At 39.8% G+C, this 6,049-nt stretch overlaps 1 protein-coding gene across 4 annotated transcripts in view; it reads right to left on the reverse strand.

Moving 5' to 3' along the window:
• dock4b (dedicator of cytokinesis 4b) overlaps nucleotides 1-6,049 on the reverse strand; it is a gene marked incomplete at its 3' end in the record, with an annotated part of 164,263 nt that overhangs the window by 138,044 nt on the left and 20,170 nt on the right.

Consider the following 6,049-nt stretch of genomic DNA (forward strand, 5'->3'; position numbering starts at 1 on the left):
GGATTGTGTACAAAGTAATACTGTCAGAATGGTATATATTTATACTTCTCATCCAACCACAATTAAATTCACTCTATAGGAGACACAGTTTATCAGGATAGTATTTTTTTAAGTAATAACTCAGAATACAATAGGAGTAACGACTTTCTACTTCTTACCTTCTTAAAAAATGTAGTGAGTAGAAAGTACAGATTATTGTGTAAAAATGTAATGAGTAAAAGTAAAAAGTACGCTGAAAAATAATTACTCAAGTAAAGTACAGATAGGCAAAATTTCTACTTAAGTACAGTAACGAAGTATTTGTACTTAGTTACTTTACAACTCTGGACTCCCGTGATGCGAAAAAAGTGTTTCCATTGCAGTTTTGCGAAAAACACCAATTTGGACACGGCCGAAAAACCACCTCATCCTAGTGCAAAAATATTTTGTCGAAAAACGTAATTTTTTCCGAAATGAACGTGTTTCCATTGAGCGTATTTATTTTCGAAATTCTAATTTGCGGATTTTCATGGTCAATGGAAACGCAGCTCCAGAGAGTAATCGTCAAAATTTATGGTTGGTAGACAACAGTGAGCAAGACTGAGACACAACTTATTTGTTTTCTTTATGACCTGAAGAGAGGGGCATCATAACGACACCCTGCTCTGGTTTTTGACACCTTCTTTAGCTTGGCAACACCCTCGGGGCAGAGATTTAACAAACGTTTCCCGTCTGTAAGTTGTTTCTCCGTAAATTTGTAAACTTCATAAGCGGCATGGGGGTTACCGGCCGCAATTATTTTACGAAGCCAGAAGGTCGTATTCACACCTGATAGTCCGGTAGACTCTGTTCGAATGGGGACCAAAATTGCGAGATTTGCTTGTGTTTTCAGTTGGTGCGTTTTGCATTCACACTGCACTTTGTCAAAGGAACTAAACCCTGTGAACAACCTGTTCCCCACCCCTCGCCTGTAGCGGCGCTGCACCAACAACCACCGAGTCAAAACCAAAAACCTCAGAAGAAGACATGGAGCGCAACTTCCTTCTTCACAAAATGTAAACAAACATGGAGTGACGTCATATTTTAGAGGCTCTAGGATTTAGGTTTTGTTTTTGGCAAACGTGCCAAACAAATAGTCTTCAACAATGAGCTCAGCATGAGAGGAAGATGAGGCAGAACCGTGGAGAATGTTGTTTTTTACACAAGGCGGCTGAGATGGCTCTGTACAAAGCGGCGTTTACAGAGTAGGAGCGCGTCCAGGTTTACATTAGTGATATCCACCTTATATAGACGTACAGCGAGGTATTTACAAGACATGAGTAGCTTTATTACTGTTACTACCCAGAATTCCATGCATTATAGTCCACTTCCTGCTTTTGGAGTGGTCTCCGGTACGCTTGGCGTCCACACATGCATTTGAACTGACCAGAGTCCAATTCAACCGAAATGAGACCTAGGTTTTCAGGCGGACCAGAGTTCGCTTTTTTTGGTCCGAATCAGAGTTCGATTACACGTTCACACCTCCCCAAACGAACCGAACTTCACAGGCAAACAAACTAAAGTTTGATTAAAGCGGACTGAACGGGGCTGGTGTAAATACACCTGAAGAGACACGAATAAATTGAGCCGGCCTGGATAGACGAGTTGGGTACTGATTRGAGGTACACAGATTGCCGTTTTCTGGCCAATCGCTGATGTTTAAAAAAGCCTAACCTGCCGATACCAAATTTGGCCAATATTGTTTGTTTTTTTTATAACTGACACTGTCAGATGTTATAAGGTCACAACACACTGTTTCTGTTTTGTTGTCATGAAAAACACTGATTAATACCCTTAAAACAATGCAAACTTGTTTTAACTGAACAGCCCTCTCTTACAGCAGAGCTAAATGGGACAGTGGCTGGTTTTCAGACCTTCAAGTAGKTAGATAAGATCAGTTTCTCATGTAAGGATTGGTCGATCACAATCTCCTAAAATTTAGAAAATCAGGGCCGATTAATCAGCTAGCTGATTTATTGGTGCACCCCTAATAGTGATGTTACAGCTTCAGTAGCTGTTGTTGTGTGGTTTTATTTTTCTGTGTAAATTTCGTGGGGTGGGGGGTTTCTGGCTTAAAGTATCAACGCCTTCTTTCACAATCCTACCCAAAAACCTGCCCATAAGGCCACGGTTTAATTAACGTATTGTGAGTCATTCTCACCTAAAGGCATCAGGAAGGATATCTGCGTTAAACAGAGAAAGGATATTAAGTATTCGTTTCATTCTCACGATATGGCTAATAAGGGCAGCAGTGTTTTCTAATACTCATTTAGCTGAAACAGTTAGGAGAGAGAAGAAGTGTAAACAGATGTCTCTTTATTTCAGTGAAAAACCACAGGGCTACTCTTTTTTTTTTACATTCACGTAACTCTTTACTTTATAGAATCTATTTGTGCTTTACATACTGTACATCAAATAATCTGAAAGTGTGATTCGTGCCAACAGCATCAGCACAAGTCTGAACTTTAGGCTATGTTAATCTGTATGTTTCCTGTGCCTCTGAAACCCCTAATTCATGGGTTACAAACCCACAGACTCACATATATGAAACTAATACAGAGAAATGAGTTAGCACAGAGGAAGAGTCGTCATAAATATTACGTGTGGGCAATGGGTCACTATTCACGTCAGCCTTTTAAGCCACTTTAATCTCATTGCCACACCAGTTGGTTTCTATTAGCAATGAGACTAGCTGCTGAAAATTACTGTTAGCATTTTAAAGTGCCTGTGAAATGAAATTTTTAAAATAAATATAAAGGCATTGTTGGAACAATAACATTATTAGCATATTACAAAATTAATTCCCCGCTGCTGAGATGAACAATTGTTCAGATATTTGCATGTGAAGCAACAGGAAGTGATGTCAAAGGGGAATATCTGCATGTAACAAAGCATTGATAAAATAGCTAACGATACAGACAGTAGACGAATCTGATGTTTCTTTAGATTATTTTGAGACACTATCAAAGAGATGAAGATGAGTTCAAATAAAATTGTTTCAATAAACAGACTAGAGAGTTCTCTTTCTTAAAAGAGTTCCCCTTTGATGTCACTTCCTGTTGCACTTTAGCAAAAGAAAATATGCTATTTATGTGATAAAATGGGTAAAATCACGTTTTATGCAAGGTTTCTTTTATAAAAATGTGTTTTATTTGACTTTTTGTATTCGATGGATAGGCATGCCACAGGCGCTTTAATGCTAAACCTCTAAAAGAATGAGCCAAATGGACTGCAAAAAGAAAACAATGGGAGGGACTGGAAAGAATAAAATCAATTTCATTCTAAAACTAGAGATATTAAGCTTTTTTTTTCTGTGTTTGTTCAAGAGTCTTATTGGTCCTACCCCTACATTGTGCCCATTCGAATAGAAGAAAGTAAAGAGGTATGGCATTTTGGCCTTGTGAGAGGTTTTTCAGGAGCACAATCGAGCTGTGCAACCAGAAAAAAACTCCAATATTTAGTGTGAAATATATTTAGCTGTCACAACAACCATTTTAATGTGCCTTTTTCTGTTTTTTCATGCATTAAGTTCAGCTTAACTCATGTGGGTACACTAAAGTGGCAAATATTTAAGTAAAAGTAATCTGGTTTAACATTTTGTATCGGCTTATGCCACCCCTTGTGACTTTTTTAGTCAGTTCTCACTTTCTTCCATTTTCCCCTTGGCCTTCAGTTCAGACTAGACTAGTGTCCCACGTGCTATGGTGTTATCAGCCTGTACATTCACTTCAAATCCTGCCCCATCGGTCTTTATTTAGTTCTCCTCCTGAGAAAATAAAACAAAGAGTTCAGTGACAAGAAGAGACAGAGAGACTGTATTCGAGGCGAGAGGGGACCGGTGCAACAGTGAGTGGTTTGAGTCAGTGGGGAGTGCRTGAGAAGCACAGGAGCGAAAGAAAAGACCACAGTGTTGGTCGTCTGTGCTGAGCCGAAGGGGCTGCTGGGCTCAGGTTCGGATGTTAGATTCACAGCTTGAGGTCACGATATGGGAAGAATCGCTGACAGCAATAGTGGCAAAAGCTAGATGCTGAAATACAGCAAGCTCAGTAAAAAAAAAAAAGAAAAACAGGCACCGTGACAGACGGCCGTAGCCTCGCAGCACAGTCATGGCAATTGAAGGCACTTCACAAAAAGTGACACACATACACACTTAGCAGCTCCACTCAAGGACACACAGATGGCAGGTGCTACACAAATACAAGCCACTGGAGCGTACCTTATTATCAGCTAAGCCAGCCAGTCGCTGCTTCTCAATAACAACCACTCTGCAGCTCTGAATATTGTGGGGTTTCTTTCTGAACACRGGGGGAAAGAGCAGCTCAGCTGGGAGCTTCAATGGAATCCTGGGAGCAGGAAATCAAATGAGGATGTGTGGAAGAAACACGGGTCAAATCCTGGACGGACATCAGACACCACGGTGATCCGCTGATAGAATAAACTGCATAATCGTCGGCGTAGACATTTGCCATTCACCCAGCTCTTCATTTGAAATAACGAGCGTTGAGAGCTCACAAAAGCACAACCGGCGTGCAGAGATGACAATACAGCTGAGCTAACAATGACAAGACAGCAACAGCGGTGAGGCATGACTGAGCCAAAAAAAGTGTGGAATCTGCCATCTAACCTGAGCCTTGTGGGGGAAAAAATAAAACATTTTCACATGGCATCCTGCTTTCTGTGGAGCCACAAGTTATGACTATACTTATGAGCACCGCTTCGCATTCTTTCCTACAAGGTGGTGAAGGAAATTTATTGTTTATTACTGATTTTAATGCATCACACATACTGTTTTATTTCTAGGTTAACTAGAATATAATTTGATTAATACTTATTTTGTCTAATCATCTGTTTTGATGATTAAAYTTGGATTTAGTCGAGGTACAATCTGGTTTGAGTGACATGTCATGGTTAATTGCTCTCCTTGATACATTTAAATACACGTCCCACACACAGATATTTTTCTCATCAGTTCGCAGGACGTGTGTGCAAGAATCTGGTCACGTGATTAGGGAGACTTTCCCACCGGTGTAATGCTTGAGGTGGGCGGGGCCAGATTCCGAAGAAACAATATCGTATTTCCCAAATCGATGCCAAAAAGCACGACTGAATAAACGTCTGGATTTTTGGTCCAGCTACTTGGTGTTGTATGTCAAATCTATTTGGTATTTATGTCTGGTTTTCAAAACGCAAAGAAATAACTGAACACACTTTCTTTTCAGTGGTCGCACTGAAAAACTGTTTTAAAATGGGTCTGATTCCAAAGCTAGTCAGTCAGACCTCTTCTGCAGTTCAGATGGATCAATAACAAATGTCTCACACATAAAAACAGTCCTTAGATTAAGTCCGATATTAGCCAAAAAAAGAATATCGGATTTTATCGGCCTGCATTAATAATCTCCAAAATAAGCAGTCCATTCCAACCGTCCACTCAGGATTTCTATCCAGCGGCGCTTGGAATCAGCATAAATAATTGGATTTATAATTGGATTTATTGGGGTAATTGTTCAGGGTATTCTACTTTATTATTTATATGTTGTACTTAATTGTACAATATTCTTACCGTATTTATTTAAGTATAATACGTAAAATTTAATCCATAAAATCATCCATAAAGTTGGGGGTAGTATTATACTTGGATAAATATTTTTACTTATGTATTTTAACCTAAATATCGGCTTCATTCACAAAATGCCTGAGTCCGGAAATGAGGCCACGATGTAAAAAGCAGCTGAAGCGAGCTTACCTGTGACACTCTGTCGTGTTTCAAAGCGAGACAATAACAGATCCAGGCGACATGATGTGAAAAAAGGGGTAAAAGTGCACCTTAGTAATGATAACAAACTTAAGACATTAGCATGTGATCGGGCCGCTCCTGGAACAACAACAAACACATGTTCGTCTGTAATGGCTGCCGTCTACCGGTGTTCTGAAAAAGTTTGTATCCCTGAAAAAAGTTTCCTCACCAGAGGGGGCGCTCGTGAGTAGGAAGTAATCTGCTTTTCCCCCACAAGATGGTCCAAATCTCATGTGA

The sequence above is a fragment of the Austrofundulus limnaeus genome, unplaced genomic scaffold, assembly GCF_001266775.1.
Source record: "Austrofundulus limnaeus strain Quisiro unplaced genomic scaffold, Austrofundulus_limnaeus-1.0 Scaffold71, whole genome shotgun sequence".
Classification (NCBI taxonomy): Eukaryota; Metazoa; Chordata; class Actinopteri; order Cyprinodontiformes; family Rivulidae; genus Austrofundulus; species Austrofundulus limnaeus.